The sequence below is a fragment of the Oncorhynchus masou genome, unplaced genomic scaffold, assembly GCF_036934945.1.
Source record: "Oncorhynchus masou masou isolate Uvic2021 unplaced genomic scaffold, UVic_Omas_1.1 unplaced_scaffold_2332, whole genome shotgun sequence".
Lineage (NCBI taxonomy): Eukaryota > Metazoa > Chordata > Actinopteri > Salmoniformes > Salmonidae > Oncorhynchus > Oncorhynchus masou.
The window spans coordinates 1-20,861 of record NW_027008794.1 but is presented as its reverse complement, the minus strand read 5'-3'; the positions used below and the strand labels follow the sequence as shown (position 1 = coordinate 20,861).

At 40.6% G+C, this 20,861-nt stretch overlaps 1 pseudogene; it reads right to left on the bottom strand.

Moving 5' to 3' along the window:
- Window positions 1–361: 361 nt before the first annotated feature.
- LOC135533348 (dual specificity calcium/calmodulin-dependent 3',5'-cyclic nucleotide phosphodiesterase 1B-like) lies at window positions 362–17,768 on the bottom strand (annotated as a pseudogene).
- Between the last annotated feature and the right edge of the window lie 3,093 nt (window positions 17,769–20,861).

Sequence of the window (20,861 nt, the reverse complement as noted above, 5' to 3'; positions counted from 1 at the left end):
ATTATATTCTGCTTTTAGAACGTTTTCCAGTTATTTAGCATTGAACACTCTACATGTGTTAAAAACATTATCTTGTAATTCATTTTCAATGTATGAACACCATAAATGATTGTGTATTTATTTAGTTTTATTCATGATAAATTACGGTACATGAAATCCATATATATCTGCATTTTAGTTCAACTTTGCTTGACTTGGTAATGATTACATATGTAATTTAAAAAAAATGGTTTGATACAATAAAGTGTGAAATTGGACAAGCATTTGTGTTTACTTCTTTAAACAGAACATATTATTCCAATCATAATCCATGCTACAATTAAGCAATAAGGCCCAAGGGGTGTGGTATATGGCCAATATACCACGGCTAAGGGTTGTTCTTAGGCAAGACGCAAAGTGGAGTGCCTTGATACAGCCCTTAGCCGTGATATATTGGTCATATATCACAAACCCCAGAGGTGCCTTATTCCTATTATAAACAGGTTACCAACATAAGTACAGCAGTAAAAATACAAGTTTTGTCATACCCGTGGTATACGGTCTGATATACCACGGCTGTCAGCCAATCAGCATTCAGGGCTCGAAACACCCAATTTATAATCCATTTTAATTCATACCAAGAACTACCCCATAGTAGGCCAACAATACGGCTCTGACTTTAGTGTTGCATCACTGACCTATAATGTTGAGTAAGTAAGGTTGACTTATAACAAAACCCTATTATCAATTATTCAATAGACGTGGTGCTGCGAGCATAAAACACATAAATATTTCATAACGTGACCAGTTTTCACCCAATGCATTTCATAATATCACTGTAGCCTGGTTCAATCTTCCTCCCCACAGTTTTGGCTCCTCCTACTGGAGGACCAGTGAACTGGACTCTGCTGAAGGACTGATATCTCAGCCTAGTCCCAGATCTGCAGTGCTTCATTCAACTCTTCTGACTATTACTGTCTGTCATGCCTTTGATGTGCTGTGTCCATAGTGGACAGCCTCAGAATCACAACATTAAAGATATAAGACTTGTACAATATGGCAGTTCTTGGTTGCCTGACGCGTCATCCTGAATTTAATTATTCTGCTCTATGACTGTGCCATCCTGAAATCTGAAACTGCCATCCTAGAAGTAATTTGTGCTGCTGTGAAAATGAGGGGCGTTGTACATAACAATTCAATCAGTGATTGGATTGTTTCTAATCAATCTAACCAATCAGAGTATCAAAGTTGATACGGTCATCATGTAGGCCGGCTCTGGCCCAGCCCACCGGTTTCTGGAACCAATCAGAAGGATCAGAATGTGTCCGCATTCTACAAAACTTAAGGGAGGCAAGCAAATCAAGACTCATCGTGGAGAAGAAATGCTAGTTTGGCAATAGATGGGTCTCCAGGCTATGTTCCTGGCTGATAGTCAGAAGAGTTGACTAATGATATTGGACATTGGCTACTGATATCCTGTATGTTCAGTATAGTTCACGATTCCAATTCTTTGGATTCAAAGAAAACATATGAAGAATTAGATAAAGAATCACTCTTCAACATCTCCTCAGTGGTATGGGTAGAATATAAAGCACATCAACATCTCCTCAGTCGTAAGGGTAGAATATAAAGAAGTAGAAAACTCTTTGTCTTGTTGTACTTTACATCAACAACAACAGTCACATGATTACATCGTACATCTTCCACATGATAAGGCCAGCCTTTCACTGCTGGTACCTTTGACATTAGCCATCTATTCCATGTAACATACATGCTACCCATGTTACCCATGATACATGATCTTTGCTAAGTTTCTCCATGAAAGTTTTCCTAACTGGTTAACAAATTGCAAGCAAACCACCGTAAAATCATGTATGGTAATTAGCACATAACATGACCAGCATGTTTTGGTAATCTTCATTAAATTACTATAATTTACACAGGGTTGGATAGATTACTTTCTAAATGTAATCAGGCACAGTTACTAGTTACCTGTCCAAAATTGTAATCAGTAACTTAACTTTTGGATACCCAAACTCAGTTTCAGTTACTTTTGGCTTACTATCCTCTCAACTCAGTAACATAATCTGATTACTTTCAGTTACTTTTGGATTACTTTCCCCTTAACTCAGTGACATAATCTGATTACTTTCAGTTACTTTTGGATTACTTTCCCCTTAACTCAGTGACATAATCTGATTACTTTCAGTTACTTTTGGATTACTTTCTCCTCCACTGTGTAATGTCAACTGATTAATTTCCCCTTAAGAGACATCAGAAGAAGATGGAAAGGATCCATCCAACCAGGTGGAACAAACATAAACTGGCACCTTTTTTCAGTGCTGAATTGAATGTCATTGAGAAACAGAAAAGTGGCATACTGTATTATTTCCCAAACTTCCTTTCTGAATTTTAAAGTAATCGAAGAAGTAATCATCTAGTTTTTCAAAAGTATTTGGAATCCATTTATAATATTTTAGCTGGTAAAGTAGCTGATTACAGTTACATGTTTGTATTATTATCAGATTACATGTAAAAGATTACAGGTAAACAGTTCTCCCCAACCCTCCGTTTACATATCGTTTACATAGGCATCATAGTACATGAGAGGCCTATCTACTGTTTAGCATCTTTAGAAGGGGTCTGCAACAGTTGTTCAGAGAGCTCATCGTCTTCACCAGCCAATGGCTCCTTCGACACGATCTGATCCAAGAGCCCTGAGAGGGGAAGAGGATTCAAATATATTTATTATGATTATAGCATGATAGTATGATAGCATGATGGTACGATAGCATGATAGCAGGATGGTATGATAGCCTGATGGTACGATAGTATGATAGCATGATGGTACGATAGCATGATAGCAGGATGGTATGATAGCATGATGGTACGATAGTATGATAGCATGATGGTATGATAGTATGATAGCATGATAGCAGGATGGTATGATAGCCTGATGGTACGATAGTATGATAGCATGATGGTACGATAGCATGATAGCAGGATGGTATGATAGCCTGATGGTATGATAGTATGATAGCATGATGGTATGATAGTATGATAGCATGATGGTACGATAGCATGATAGTATGATAGCATGATGGTACGATAGCATGATAGCAGGATGGTATGATAGCCTGATGGTATGATAGTATGATAGCATGATGGTATGATAGCAGGATGGTATGATAGTATGATAGCATGATGGTATGATGGCATGATAGTATGATAGCATGATGGTACGATAGCATGATAGCAGGATGGTATGATAGCCTGATGGTATGATAGTATGATAGCATGATGGTACGATAGCAGGATGGTATGATAGTATGATAGCCTGATGGTACGATAGTATGATAGCATGATGGTACGATAGCAGGATGGTATGATAGTATGATAGCATGATGGTACGATAGCATGATGTACGATAGCGTGCCGTAGGATAGCATGATGGTATGATGGCATGATAGTATGATAGCATGATGGTTGGATAGTATGATGGTATGATAGTATGATAGCATGATGGTATGATAGCAGGATGGTATGATAGTGTGATAGCATGATGGTACGATAGCAGGATGGTATGATAGTATGATAGCATGATGGTGTGATAGCATGATGGTACGGTAGCATGATAGCATGATGGTATGATAGCATGATGGTGATGGTAACTATTCCCCAGGTTGTTGCTGTAAATGAGAACGTGTTCTCAGTCAACTTACCTGGTAAAATAACAGTAAATAAAATAAATAAATAAATAATGATAGCATGATTGCGCGATAGCATGATGGTATGACAGTATGATAGCATAATAGCATGATTATATGATAGGATGATCATATGATGGCATGATAGTTTGATAGTTTGATTGAAATACAATAGGTTGGAAAGAAAAACATATCTACAGTATATTCATCCTGATCTTGTCCATTTACACTTCTCATCGAAATCAGTTAATAATGCTTCTTTTAATCATCTAAACCTGGCTGAAAATGTGGGCATAATCAGAATGTGGACATGATCCAGACACAAGATGGATGGATGTTAGTACCAGGTATAAACATGGCTTACTGTATGTCTCCTTGATATCTCCTCAATCTTTTTGGAAATCAAAGAGAGCCACTGGCTGAGCCCCAAATGGATCCCTATTCCCTATATAGTGAACTACTTTCCTACGGGCCCTGGTCGAAAGTAGTGTACTGCATAGGAATACAGTGTCATTTGGGATGCAACCACTGAGTATTCATAGAGCCAAGCCAAGGGGTGAGCAATCAATCATACACTGAGACAGCTGGTGTCGGGATTCCAGCCAAGCGTCAATACACCACCCCAACCAGACATGCCTGGCAAGGTAAGATGGCCCACCTCTGAGCTACAACATGGTGTTAATAGAAGTCTGTCACAGTACCATTGGAGCCGCTCTCCTTCCATTTGAACTTGTTGTCTTCTGTGTGTCGTGTCCAGGTGGATCTGAAGCTGACCAGTTCTGAGGTGATGTGAGACAAGCTCCACTGTAGTCCTCTGGAACTCTCCTTCCACAGATTACTGGAACAAAAAGACAACAAATGCATCAGACCTGAGTCAAACACATATGTCAAATGTAATTGGGGTGTGCTTGATTTCGATTTGGGTTTGTGCTTTTGGAACTATTCCATTGTTTCCATTGTACAGCAGCCCAAGTGTTTGAAAGTATTTGTCGTGCATAGGTACAAGTTAAGAAATCAACTAGCTAACTAACGTCTCAGCTGGGGTTGTGGTTTAATAAACATGCTTTGAATGCCACCTATGTCGATTGCAGGGGTCCGGTGGGCCTGGGTTGTCTTCCACCAGGGGAATGACTATCTTCTGAGCCACGTCAGTCAGTAGGGAGAACGTAGGGTCTACTATGAAGTCTATGAAACCTGAGCACAAAAACAGTATTGTTAGCTATATACTACGAAAAAAATTGCTACGTAGTTTGAAAATGTATGCACTTACTACTACAAGTGTCTCTGGATAAGGGTGTCTGCTAAATGACCAACATGTATGTCTAATAATGCTAATATTATACATTATGTAACAACCCTGTTTTTTACATGTTAAAGATCACATCTTCATACACAACCTGCATATGTGCTTTAGACAGTATGGTTTTACATACGCATTGTTCAAAGTATATAAAATGAGAGCATATATATTGATGGTTGATGATGACTCAGGCATGACTCAGTGATGACTCAAATGGATGACTCAGTGATGACTCAAATTGATTACTCAGTGATGACTCAAATGGATGACTCAGTGATGACCATGTGCAGTAATGTTTTATAATTTGCCTATTTGTGACTCTGCGACCAGAGTGCTGTTCCGATCACACAGTGGAGAGAAGGGAAGACCAAGCTCTGCCTCTCTGTCACCCTCAGAGAAACAGAAAGAGAGAAAAAATGTTTCAAAGACAATCAACAACAATGAGCAAGATAATCCAGGACCAACACAATGCACAAGATGATCCAAGACCGACACAGTACAGAAGACGACCCAGGACCAACACAGTACCAAAGACTATCTAAAACTGAAACAGTCAAGAAAACCCTGTACCCAGTTGTAAGTTCCTCCATGGGTCCTACCTGTCTGAAGAACTCGTCCATGAGGGCTTTGGTCCATCGAGAGTGTAGACTCCAGGGCTTAGAGGGGTGGCTGATGTCTGCAGTGTGCAGTAGTAGGGACAGTGCTTTTGGTTTGTCTATGCTGTTGACCACAGGAAACAAATGACCACGAGTGACTGCTAGATATGGACCAGAACAGAACTTGAGCTTCTTTGGCTGTCATGTTAATCATTTGAGCCAATGGGAGAGTTACACAGCACATTCATTTTAAGTTATGAAAAATAAATTGCTCTTCAAGAATTAACAGGAATGAAATCCATCAATTTGTCTAAAACAATATGTCATTTAAAATAGTACCTTTCTCACAATGTGCTATCAAGTAGGCCTACAGATAATTTGATCACTATTTTGTTCCTGAGAATTTCCCTGCATGGCAGGAAATGTAAACTTGTAGTATATTTGAGGATTAAAAGGTATTCTAACGTTTGTCATTTCCACTTAAAAATGTCAGACTTGACTTGCTCTAATGAAAATGATATCAACCCATACATTCATTATAATCCACATAATACTTCACATTTCCTGTTGCTGCAGGATTATTTTCCTGCTGTAGCAAATTGTCTCAAATTAAGATCCTACATCTGTACCACCATAATCTACATCTCAGATGATGTGACCTGGGTAAAGTGTGGAGCAGCACGTACCCTTCGTGCTGCTGCAGACACCCCTTCATGGCTTTGACCTGGACAAGGTGAGATGACATGTCTGTAGCCAACACCATCTCTATCACCAGCGCTCGCAGCTCCTGTCACACACACAGAAACACACCCATATGTAACCTTTCCAGACTGCCCTTTCACACACAAACGCATAAACACACCCATCTAACCTTTCCAGACTGTCCTGATGGGTTTCCCTGTTCCCATGGTAAAATAGATTTGTGCTGCTCAAAGGGGAGTTGTGGTTGGGTTTGCGTCTGTCTGTCTGTGTGTCTGTGTGTCTGTGTGTCTGTGTGTGTGTCTGTGTGTGTCTGTGTGTGTGTGTGTGTGTGTCTGTCTGTCTGTCTGTCTGTCTGTCTGTCTGTCTGTCTGTCTGTCTGTCTGTCTGTGTGTCTGTCTGTCTGTGTGTCTGTCTGTCTGTGTGTCTGTGTGTCTGTGTGTCTGTGTGTCTGTGTGTCTGTTTGTCTGTGTGTCTGTCTGTGTGTCTGTGTGTCTGTGTGTGTGTCTGTCTGTGTGTCTGTGTGTGTGTCTGTGTGTGTGTCTGTGTGTGTGTCTGTGTGTGTGTCTGTGTGTGTGTCTGTCTGTCTGTGTGTCTGTCTGTCTGTCTGTCTGTCTGTCTGTCTGTCTGTCTGTCTGTCTGTCTCACAGCATATTGATACAGTACATTTCTCCTACATCCACTGTTCTCTGGAGAGGTTCATGAAGATGTTGGATTGGTCGTCCTGTAGAAGATGGAACGCAGCACTGATGTGGTGGCTCTCCTGGACTGACCGGTCGTTGTAGATCATAGCAAAGTCTGACCTACACAAAACACACACAGATGAAAAACAATCATGAAGTAATAGCTAGATTGGTTCTACTACAATGATCGGGCTTTAGCTAAATGATCTGACTACTGTTGTCATGCCTTTGCTTTAACCCGAATCCTACAAATCTGGGACCATGATATCATTTGTCCTTTGTTTTACAGAAACACGTATGGCATGACAATGACAGTCAAAGGGGTTGGATAAATCATATACAGTGCATTCGGAAAGTATTCAGACCCCTTGACTTTTTCCACATTTTGTTACATTAAAATCTTATTCTAAAATAGATTAAATACTAAAACATCCTCAGCAATCTACACACAATAGCCCAAAATGACAAAGCAAAAGCAGGTTTTTATACATTCTTGCAAATGTATTAAAGATTTTTAAAAATGAAATACTTTATTTACATAAGTATTCAGACCCTTTGCTATGAGACTCGAAATTGAGCTCAGATGAATCCCGTTTCCATTGATCGTCCTTGAGATGTTTTTGCAACTTGACTGGAGTCCACCTGTGGTAAATTCAATTGATTTGGAAAGGCACACACCTGTCTATATAAGGTAGCACAGTTGACAGTGCATGTCAGAGCAAAAACCAAGCCATGAGGTCAAAGGCTTAAATGGAAGAAGTTTGGAACCACCAAGACTCTTCCTAGAGCTGCCACCTGGCCAATCTGAGCAATTGAAGTAGAAGGGCCTTGGTCAGGAAGGAAGGTAACCAAGAACCCGATGGTCACTCTGACAGAGCTCTAGAGTTCCACTGTGGAGAAAGGAGAACATTTCAGAAGGACAACCATCTCTGAAGAACTCCATCAATCAGTCATTTATGGTAGTGTGGCCAGACGGAAGCCACTCCTCATTAAAAGGCACAAGGAAGCCTGCTTGGAGTTTACCAAAAGGCACCTAAAGACTCTCAGACCTAAAGACTCTCAGATTGAACTTTTTGGCCTGAATGCTAAGCGTCACGTCTGGAGGAAACCTGGCACCATCCCTACGGTGGAGCATGATGGTGGGAGCATCATGCAGGGACTGGGAGACTAGTCAGGATTAAGTGAACGGAGCAAAGTACTGAGAGATTCTTGATGAAAACTTGTCCAGAGCGCTCAGGACTTCAGACTGAAATATCAATTTCAAACAGGACAATGACCCTAAGCACACAGCCAAGACAACACAGGAGTGGTTTCAGGACAAGTCTCTGAATGTCCTTGATTGACCCAGTCAGAGCTTGGAACCCGATCGAACATCTCTGGAGAGACCTGAAAATAGTTGTGCAGCGACGCACCCCATCCAACCTAACAGAGCTTGAGAGGTTCTGCAGAGAATAATGGGAGAAACTCCCCAAATACAGATGTGCCAAGCTTGTAGCGTCATACCCAAGAAGACTCGAGGCTGTAATCGCTGCCAAAGGTGCTTCAACAAAGTACTGAGCAAAAGTTCTGAATACTTATGTAAATATAATATTTCCGTTTTTTTATTTTTAATAAATTAGCAAACATTTTGAAAAACCTGTTTTTCTTTTGTCACAATTGGGTATTGTGTGTAGATTGATGAGGGGAAAGAAACAATTTAATCAATATGTTCCGAGGCACTGTACGTAGATGACCAGGCTCATATGTATAGAGACAGCACCAGATAGTGAGATTCTGAGTGGTGGAGCTGTAATAAAGAGAGAGAAGAGAACAGATGGACATAAATGACTCAGGAGAAAGGAGCAGGAGCAAGTTAATTGAGTCACATCCATTATCAAGCCCCCTGTCTAAAGTAATTTGCATACATGTTTACTGGGCACTTAGAAATGGATAATAAACAGATATCAGCGCTGCACAGTAAATGGGATCCCCCGTAGGGATAAACACTGCATAGAAAACTTAGGCAAGTGCAAAAAAAAGGAGACATTTAATTGTCAATGTTTAGGCTGTACAACAACTTGTCAAGACTGCAGCAACAGTTTAGTACGTGTTTTTAGGATTAATCTGCTTCCATTTGCAAGCAGAACAAAAAAGAGCATTTAAGTAGTACTGTTGTAACAGTATAATGAGGAAATGTGATGCAACGCAACTGAATAATCCCAATGCCCAAGATTCAGGAGTAAAAATAACATTTTATGATGCCTGAAATCAAAATAAAACATGAAGCTTTGCACACACACACACACACACACACACACACACACACACACACACACACACACACACACACACACACACACACACACACACACACACACACACACACACACACACACACACACACACATAAATCAACATTTATTGGTAAGTATACAGTTTTGCAGGTGTTATCTCAGGTACAGTGAAATTCTTCTGTTTCTAGCTCCAACAGTGCAGCAATATCTAGCAATTCAATAACAATACACACATCATTCACAAGTAAAAAAAAATATCAATATCAGAACGGAATATACAGTTGAAGTCAGAAGTTTACATACAGTTAGTTTGAAGTCATTAAAACTCATTTTTCAACCACTCCACAAATTTCTTGTTAACAAACTATAGTTTCCGCAAGTCATTTTGGACATCTACTTTGTGCATGACACAAGTCATTTTTCCAACAATTGTTTACAGACAGATTATTTCACTTATAACTCACTGTATCACAATTCTAGTGGGTCAGAAGGTTACATACACAAGTTTACTGTGCCTTTAAACAGCTCGAAAAATTCCAGAAAATGATGTCATGGCTTTAGAAGCTTCTGATGGGGTAATTAACATAATTTGAGTCAATTGGAGGTGTATCTGTGGATGTATTTCAAGGCCTACCTTCAAACTCAGTTCCTCTTTGCTTGACATCATGGGAAAATCAAAAGAAATCAGCCAAGACCTCAGAAATAGAATTGTAGACCTCCACAAGTCTGGGTCATCCTTGGGAGAAATGTCCAAATGCCTGAAGGTACCACGTTCATTTCTACAAACAATAGTACGCAAGCATAAACACCATGGGACCCCACAGTCATCATACCGCCCAGGAAGGAGACGCATTCTGTCTCCTAGAGATGAACGTACTTTGGTGCGAAAAGTGCAAACCAATCCCAGAACAATAGCAAAGGACCTTGTGAAGATGCTAGAGGAAACAGGTACAAAAGTATCTATATCCACAGCAAAACAAGTCCTATATCGCCACTCAGCTAGGAAGAAGCCACTGCTCCAAAACCGCCGTAAAAAAACAGACTAGGTTTTGCAACTGCACATGGGGAAGAAGATTGTTGTTTTCTCCAGAAAGTACAATGATGAAACAACAATAGAACTGTTTGGCCAAAATTACCATTGTTATGTTTGGAGGAAAAATGGGGAGGCTTGCAAGCCGAAGAACACCATCCCAAACGTGAAGCACGGGGGTGGCAGCATCCTGTTGTGGGTGTGCTTTGCAGCAGGAGGGACTGGTGCACTTCACAAAATAAATGGCATCGTGAGGATGGACATTATGTGGATATATTGAAGCAACATCTCAAGACATCAGTCAGTCAGGAAGCTTGGTTTTAAATGGGTCTTCCAAATGGACCTCCTCCCTGGTCCTATCACACTTAGAGTACCGTCCAGTTATATGGTCAATCCCTGGTCCTATCACACTTAGAGTACTGTCCAGTTATATGGTCAATCCCTGGTCCTATCACACCTAGAGTACTGTCCAGTTATATGGTCAATCCCTGGTCCTATCACACTTAGAGTACTGTCCAGTTATATGGTCAATCCCTGGTCCTATCACACTTAGAGTACTGTCCAGTTATATGGTCAATCCCTGGTCCAATCACACTTAGAGTACTGTCCAGTTATATGGTCAATCCCTGGTACTATCACACCTAGAGTACTGTCCAGTTATATGGTCAATCCCTGGTCCTATCACACTTAGAGTACTGTCCAGTTATATGGTCAATCCCTGGTCCTATCACACTTAGAGTACTGTCCAGTTATATGGTCAATCCCTGGTCCTATCACACTTAGAGTACTGTCCAGTTTTAAGGTCAATCCCTGGTCTTATCACACTTAGAGTACTGTCCAGTTATATGGTCAATCCCTGGTCCTATCACACTTAGAGTACTGTCCAGTTATATGGTCAATCCCTGGTCCTATCACACTTAGAGTACTGTCCAGTTATATGGTCAATCCCTGGTCCTATCACACTTAGAGTACTGTCCAGGTATATGGTCAATCCCTGGTCCTATCACACCTAGAGTACTGTCCAGTTATATGGTCAATCCCTGGTCCTATCACACCTAGAGTACTGTCCCTGGTCCTATCACACTTAGGGTACTGTCCATGGTCCTATCACACTTAGAGTACTGTCCCTGGTCCTATCACACTTAGAGTAATGTCCATGGTCCTATCACACTTAGAGTACTGTCCCTGGTCCTATCACACTTAGATTACTGTCCTTGGTCCTATCACACTTAGAGTAGTCTGGTTATATGTTCATCTGCAGCAAAGAAAGGTAGAAAAAAGCTCCAAATGGCTCAAAACAGGCTGCCAGATGAGCTCTTCATTGCTCTAAACAGGGCTGCCAGATTAGCTCTTCATTGCTCAAAACAGGGATGCCAGATTAGCTCTTCATTGCTCAAAACAGGGCTGTCAGATTAACTCTTCATTGCTCAAAACAGGGCTTCCAGATTAGCTCTTCATTGCTCAAAACAGGGCTGCCAGATTAGCTCTTCATTGCTCAAAACAGGGCTGCCAGATTAGCTCTTCATTGCTCAAAACAGGGCTGCCAGATTAGCTCTTCATTGCTCAAAACAGGGCTGCCAGATTAGCTCTTCATTGCTCAAAACAGGGCTGCCAGATTAGCTCTTCATTGCTCAAAACAGGGCTGCCAGATTAGCTCTTCATTGCTCAAAACAGGGATGCCAGATTAGCTCTTCATTGCTCAAAACAGGGCTGCCAGATTAGCTCTTCATTGCTCAAAACAGGGCTGCCAGATTAGCTCTTCATTGCTCAAAACAGGGCTGCCAGATTAGCTCTTCATTGCTCAAAACAGGGCTGCCAGATTAGCTCTTCATTGCTCAAAACAGGGCTGCCAGATTAGCTCTTCATTGCTCAAAACAGGGCTGCCAGATTAGCTCTTCATTGCTCAAAACAGGGCTGTCAGATTAGCTCTTCATTGCTCAAAACAGGGCTGCCAGATTAGCTCTTCATTGCTCAAAACAGGGCTGCCAGATTAGCTCTTCATTGCTCAAAACAGGGCTGCCAGATTAGCTCTTCATTGCTCAAAACAGGGCTGCCAGATTAGCTCTTCATTGCTCAAAACAGGGCTGCCAGATTAGCTCTTCATTGCTCAAAACAGGGCTGCCAGATTAGCTCTTCATTGCTCAAAACAGGGCTGCCAGATTAGCTCTTCATTGCTCAAAACAGGGCTGCCAGATTAGCTCTTCATTGCTCAAAACAGGGCTGCCAGATTAGCTCTTCATTGCTCAAAACAGGGCTGCCAGATTAGCTCTTCATTGCTCAAAACAGGGCTGCCAGATTAGCTCTTCATAGCTCAAAACAGGGCTGCCAGATTAGCTCTTCATTGCTCAAAACAGGGCTGCCAGATTAGCTCTTCATTGCTCAAAACAGGGCAGCCAGATTAGCTCTTCATTGCTCAAAACAGGGCTGCCAGATTATCTGACCGTATGAATATTATCCAAATATTATCAGAATGTCTCATGGCTTCATGTTAAAAACATATTACTATCTTGTCTTCTGATTTTCTTTAGGAATGTTATACTGTATATATATATTTTTAAACAGTATTTTTCAGTCTAGTTAGTACATACTTGCAACACACCAAACCAAGCATGCAAATTCAGGGCAGCTAAAACAAACCGAGCCAAGGACAAATCGCCTTAAATCTACAGTTTTATATAGAGCTATAGCTGAATGGAACGTTTTACCAATCCATATTTCTCAGGCGAAAGTTAATCCACCTTCAAGAAAAAAAGAATATCTAATGCGATAGACCATATGACTGGACAGCAAATAGAAATCATGCTGTTTGTATTTAGTAAATTTCCGTGTCTATCTTGCAGACAATATTCATTACCAAAATGTCCAAGCTGTATGGCGCTGTCCATTGTACTGATTCAGTGCAGCAGATATATGCCACAAATTTCGAAAGCACTCTATGATGTCAGAGTCTCTCTATTTAAATGTTATGTGTATTGTGGTAAAGCAGAATTCAATTTAATTCCAATGTAAGAACCCAAAAAAATGTTTCCCCCTTGCCGATTTCAACTGCCCCCTTAATCATTGTATCCTGGCACCAGGTCTGGTGAAGTGTGATCACAGCGTTGTTCTTTGTAGTGTTGATAGGCCCTCGTGTTTTTGTTTCCAAAATAAAGAGTTGATCTGTGTGCCAGGAGACAGAGTTCTTAGGTGCCTCTGTGTCTCTATGTGGAAAATCTACTGCTAAAATTAGCAGCTTCCCTCCATAAGATATGTTTGCTTAAGAAGGAATAGGAGCTGAAAGCATCTCTCTCTCTCTCTGTCTTTGTCGCTTTATCTCTTTTCTTCTCTCTCTTTCTGTCCCTTTCTGTCCCTTTCTCTCTCTCTCTCTCTCTCTGTCTCTCTCTCTCTCTCTCTCTCTCATACATGCAAGTACGCACACACGCTCTCTTTCTCTCTCTCTCTCTCCATTTCCCACTCTTTACTGTAATGCATTTTGAGCACCTGTCATTTGCAGTTTTCCTCATTTGCTAAAACACAATTTCTGAAACCTTGCTCCATTTCCTGAAAACATTAAACACAAAACGTCATCTTCAAGCACTATTTACATAACCTCTGACTCCTCTTGCAAAATGAAACATTCGCCTCAAAACAGTTTTACCTGTGTTCAAAATCAAACACTGCTCTCAAATCATAAACAAAGTGATCAAAATGATATACACTCTCAAGCAGTCAGTAAACAATACACCGAAAAATAGAAAACACATTGTTCAAAACATACAATTCTCATGGAGAAGTACATTTTTAATCTAAAAAAAATATTAATATTTTTCCGTCATTGTCTTTTGATGAACGAAAACATGTTCTATCATAGTAGCTCAAAATTGATCAGAAATTACTACTCTGTTTTACTCTACTTTCTCCTTCCCACCTTCAACAACCTGTTTGTTCTCTGAACTGGCTTATATTGGTTGTGTCGCATCATTTGAAACAGGTTAAATCAATTTTAAGTGGTTAGGTTCAATCAATGACATATGTTCTCTATTTGTATTTGATTGTTGCCACTTGTGTTTACCAGTATGGATGACATGTGCATTAGAGGGCAGAATGTGTTTTGAGAATGAGAATGTGTTTGGAGTTTTTCTGAAAAGTCTAAGTGAGATCTGCAAATAGTGCTTTACCATGTGCAATGGTTTAAGGTATTGACAACAGACTGTGTTTTACCATGTGAAATGGTTCAAGGTATTGACAACAGACTGTGTTTTACCATGTGAAATGGTTTAAGGTATTGACAACAGACTGTGTTTACCATGTGAAATGGTTTAAGGTATTGACAGCAGACTGTGTTTTACCATGTGAAATGGTTCAAGGTATTGACAACAGACTGTGTTTTACCATGTGAAATGGTTTAAGGAATTGACAACAGACTGTGTTTTACATTACATTTAAGTCATTTAAGGTATTGACAACAAACTGCATAATTGGCTAAATGAGTCCAAGCAACTGAGAACTTTGTTCAGCCAAATGGGTTTTACTGTTTTAGCAATTGAGAAAAACTGTAATAAATTCAGAGAATAAAACATACACATTGTTTATCCTAGTTGGTGTAAAATGTGGATTCGATTTCACTCTCTCCCACTCACTCTGAAATCAAATGCATCTTCGAACACCTCAGTAATTCTTACTTTACTTTATCTTACTTTATTTTATCTTACTTTACTTTTTCTTACTTTGTGTGAATGTGGAAGTCGTTTGTAGTTCCAGTGTGTTCGTAGTCATGGATGGCCGCAGCAAACAGGGACGCCAGGACCTCCAGTTCAGTCAACCAGTGCTGCATGTGAGACCCACACAGATACCCTTGTTATAAACCTCACATACATAACCTACATATACCTTTCATATAGAGTTAGTGTATCGTTATTAAAGAGTAACCAGTGATGGAGGATAGAACAACACAGATTATTATAAACACATGTATTTTAAATGCAGTCATTTACATTGGTTTACAGTAAATACATCTATATTGGATTCTTTCCCCTTCTTTGATTGTAGATTCCATCAATGTATATGTCTTCGTCATTTCCAATACCCCATATATTTTGGGGGTATATATTAATAGTGTGTATATATATATATATATATATATATATATATATATATATATATATATATATATATATATATATATACATACACATGCCCATATGTATATAAATATACATACATAAATATACACATACATATGCATACAAATACACATACAAACATACATATCTTTAAAAAATATATTTTCCTTTATTATTTCCCACAAACCCTATACATTTTCTTCTGCTATTTCATACAAGTCCATGCATACTCTGTAGCCAGTGACCTCACCAGGTAGACACAATTTGGGAATTGTCCTTTCCCGAGCTATGACAAACAAATACATAACAGGGATAACTTGTTATAAACCGAGAGAAGACGAGCTGTACTGTACCACTAGTCCTGTACGGAGGAGCAGACAGTGGAGGGTTTGTGTGACGTCGGCTGCGTGGACACTGCTGTGGTACGGGTTGCTGTGTTTACTGTAGCCTTGCTCCAGCTTCTCCAAGAAGGACATCAGACAGGAGATTGGGATCTGTAATACCACACATTATGACATGGAAAGTTCATACGGAGTTCATCTGTTGTGTTCGAGCACACGACATCAGCTAACTGGCCTGTGTCTGAGTCTGCCCTCTAGGGTACTACTTATGGGAACAGTTTTACACACTAGAAAAGGTAGACAATAATATGTGTGTTTGCGTCAGCTGTTTATGTCAATGAGACAAGTTAGAATTTTCAGAGGCTAATGTAAAATTAAAGCTGTACAGAAACAGAAGGAGTTATGGTAAAATAGTAAAGACGTGCAAAGTGATATGTGGAGACCTTGAATCTGCTGTTGAGTTCGTAGCGTGTCACCAGCTCGAAGACCAGGGTCTGCAGTGCGTGGTCATCACTGGCTGTGTTCAGGGCAAACACATCAAAGTTCCACCGGTCAATGTCCTACAGATGGAGATGATAGAGACAAATAGATAACAGATATCTATTATGTCCAAAGCACATTGAGGTTTTCAAGAATTGGAGTCTGAAATTGAAAAGGTCGATAGCTCATACTGTAGTCATACGGTCAGGGAAACTCCTGGCTCTGCTCCTTATGTTGTAGCCCAATTAAAGACTTTAGAAATGATAACAGATCACATATTCTTACCCTGAGACAGTTAACTACTGCTGCAGGTTGGTCAGGCATGGCAGCAGTGTAGGCCCTTCTGAACATCCTGGAACAACAGCACATTCAATGTTTTGCATTGGACAATCTCAGTAGTGAATCTGTGATGTCCTCGTTATAACAGAATGTGGATCAAGAATTCCACTGCAAATGTACAGAAGTGAATTTATCCTGACCCTATGACACACTTTACAAACCCAATTCACAAATTATATAGAAGGAGGGTTTTTAATGTTGCATTGTTTTTCTCAAATTAATGAGGAGGACCAGGGCGAGCCTACTTTACTTTATATTACAAATTAATGAGGAGGACCAGGGCGAGCCTACTTTACTTTATATTACAAATTAATGAGGAGGACCAGGGCGAGCCTCCTTTACTTTATATTACAAATTAATGAGGAGGACCAGGGCGAGCCTCCTTTACTTTATATTACAAATTAATGAGGAGGACCAGGGCGAGCCTCCTTTACTTTATATTACAAATTAATGAGGAGGACCAGGGTGAGCCTCCTTTACTTTATATTACAAATTAATGACTTTATATTACAAATTAATGAGGAGGACCAGGGCGAGCCTACTTTACTTTATATTACAAATTAATGAGTAGGACCAGGGCGAGCCTCCTTTACTTTATATTACAAATTAATGAGGAGGACCAGGGCGAGCCTCCTTTACTTTATATTACAAATTAATGAGTAGGACCAGGGCGAGCCTCCTTTACTTTATATTACAAATTAATGAGGAGGACCAGGGCGAGCCTCCTTTACTTTATATTACAAATTAATGAGGAGGACCAGGGCGAGCCTCCTTTACTTTATATTACAAATGAATGAGGAGGACCAGGGCGAGCCTCCTTTACTTTATATTACAAATTAATGAGGAGGACCAGGGCGAGCCTACTTTACTTTATATTACAAATTAATGAGGAGGACCAGGGCGAGCCTACTTTACTTTATATTACAAATTAATGAGGAGGACCAGGGCGAGCCTCCTTTACTTTATATTACAAATTAATGAGGAGGACCAGGGCGAGCCTCCTTTACTTTATATTACAAATTCATGTCCTCATTGAAGATAATAACGTTTTCCATCTACCTCTCGACAAAGATACCAGCCTGCACTGCGTGGACGATGCTGCGGAACTTTGGTTTGTCGTCAGAGCGGCGAGCGGGGTGGCGGGCCCTCTGAGTGAAGGTTGAAGCCAGCCAATCAGTGACCTCCGTGGGCACGCCATCAGAGTGCAGCTTCTGGAGGTCGTCCTCTGTGTCCAGACCCTGTCTGAAAGGACAGAGAGAGAGCAAATCAGACTTGCTGGCCTGGGGGTAGGTTTATGACAGTCATAAATACCCCCCCTTTTCCTCTCTACCCTACTGAAGTTACATTTGCAAAACCCTTGTTTAACAAAGAGATTCTGGGAACGTCAGAATGTGGGGGGAAATTAACTATATTCTGGTAATCCGAACAATTGAACATGTGCGGTGGTACTTAATGAATATGATGTTCAGTTCGGTTGTCATCTGAGACATTCTCATCAATGATAAGATGACATAAACTCTACAGTGGAAAGTCTACACATCAAATGTTTGAATATGAAATGATTTGTGATGGGATGAAATGTGATTTTAACTTCTAAAATGTGAGATGTGGGTTTTATTGCTGCTCACTCAGTGGCCCGCCCACGTGAAGAGACAGAGTTTGTAAACTATGACACGCACCCCATTTCTCCCTTCCTATATAAAGCCTTGACGACAACATGACTTCCTGTTCCGAGGATATGAGGGCGACAGTCCTATGTCAGAATGGTTCAGATAATGACTACAGAACGAAGCCAACATCAACATGAGCTTTGGTTGCTAATGGTTTGAACTTTTGAACTCTTTTTCACTACAGAAGTGATACCTCCTAGCTGTTGAGTTACGCAGGGTAGGAAGGAACAGACAGAGTATCCCGTCTATCACACAACAACGTTACTACAACATATCAATTGACAACCAGAGACATTCTTCAAAGGACAGAGGACTCGGTTTGGCAACACGGCCTTCCATCTACCACCAACCTACTGAAGCGCAGCTCAGAGTAAATATTTATTGCATTTTCCTTTTCCAAATGGGTGGTAATTTAGAATGCATAAGATAATGTATTTACGATACAGACATCGCTTCTCCCTTTGCACAGCTTCTTCCCTTGTTCCTCAGTCTCCCGCTCTTTCACTCAAACCCAGCCCATTTTCCTTTGTGTAACAAGCTGTCATATCTGTTCCGCCCGCTAGGGACGTTTTCCTTTATGACGTAATTTGTAATCAAGTTATGATTAATTGTGCGTATGTGAATTCTGTGTGATTAGTTAGGTATTTAGTAAATAAATAATTAAACCCAATTTTGTATTGCTGATTCAAATTGTTAGCCAGGGTTCTTGCAGATAACCAAGAATTTACAACTTTCAGATGAGACTGAAGTAAGATGAAGATTAATGTTGACTGCTATTAATGTAAAATATTACTAGGTCTTTAAGAGTTTATTCGGAAGATAACAGCTCTATAAATATAATTTTGTGGTGCCCGACTCTCTAGTTAATTACATTTACATGATTAGCTCAATCAGGTAATATTAATTATGGATAAATTATTTTATAGAATAGCATGTCATATCACTTAATCCGGCATAGCCAAAGACACAACAGAGAGGAGAGAGAGAGAGAGAAAATCAGACCTGCCTGAGAGAGGAGAGAGAGAGCAAATCAGACCTGCCTGGGAGAGGAGAGAGAGGACAAATCAGACCTGCCTGAGAGTGGACAAATCAGACCTGCCTGAGAGAGGAGAGAGAGAAAAAATCAGACCTGCCCGAGAGAGGAGAGAGCAAATCAAACCTGCCTGAGCGAAGAGAGAGAGGACAAATCAGACTTGCCTGAGAGAGGAGAGAGAGCAAATCAGACCTGCCTGAGAGAGGAGAGAGAGCAAATCAGACCTGCCTGAGAGAGGAGAGATAGAGCAAATCAGACCTGCCTGAGAGAGGAGAGAGAGCAAATCAGACCTGCCTGAGAGAAGAGAGAGAGAGAGAGCAAATCAGACCTGCCTGAGAGAGGAGAGAAAGAGAGAGCAAATCAGACCAGCCTGAGGAGAGATAGCAAATAGGCCTGTCTGAGGAGAGATAGCAAATCAGACCTGCCTGAGAGAGGAGAGAAAGAGAGAGCAAATCAGACCTGCCTGAGGAGAGATAGCAAATCAGACCTGCCTGAGGAGAGATAGCAAATCCGACCTGCCTGAGAGAGGAGAGACAGTGATGGGAACAGGGACAGGGACACATTCTTTTTCGTTTCCCTTATTTCTAAGCGGTACAGCAATCACACTCTGTTGAATGACACATTAAAGTAGTTAGAAACATTACAGCCTTGATCACAGCCTTGATCACAGCCTTCATCACAGCCTTCTTTATTTCCTTCATTACAGCCTTCATCAAGCCTTCATCACAGCCTTCATCACAGTCTTCTTTATTTCCTTCATCACAGCCTTCATCACAGCCTTCTTTATTTCCTTCATCACAGCCTTTATCACAGCCTTCATCACAGCCTTCTTTATTTCCTTCATCACAGCCTTCATCACAGCCTTCATCACAGCCTTCTTTCATCACAGCCTTCTTTATTTCCTTCATCACAGCCTTCATCACAGCCTTCTTTATTCATCACAGCCTTCTTTATTTCCTTCATTCATCACAGCCTTCTTTATTTCCTTCATCACAGCCTTCATCACAGCCTTCATCACAGCCTTCTTTATTTCCTTCATCACAGCCTTCATCACAGCCTTCATCATCACAGCCTTCATCACAGCCTTCTCACAGTCCTTCATCACAGCCTTCATCACAGTCTTCTTTATTTCCTTCATCACAGCCTTCATCACAGCCTTCTTTATTTCCTTCATCACAGCCTTTATCACAGCCTTCATCACAGCCTTCTTTATTTCCTTCATCACAGCCTTCATCACAGCCTTCATCACAGCCTTCTTTATTTCCTTCATCACAGCCTTCATCACAGCCTTCTTTATTTCCTTCATCACAGCCTTCATCACAGCCTTCTTTATTTCCTTCACACAGCCTTCTTCATCACAGCCTTCATCACAGCCTTCTTTAGCCCTTCATCACAGCCTTCATCACAGCCTTCTTTATTTCCTTCATCACAGCCTTCATCACAGCCTTCTTTATTTCCTTCATCACAGCCTTCATCACAGCCTTCATCACAGCCTTCTTTATTTCCTTCATCACAGCCTTCATCACAGCCTTCATCACAGCCTTCTTTATTTCCTTCATTCATCAGCCTTCATCACAGCCTTCTTTATTTCCTTCATCACAGCCTTCATCACAGCCTTCTTTATTTCCT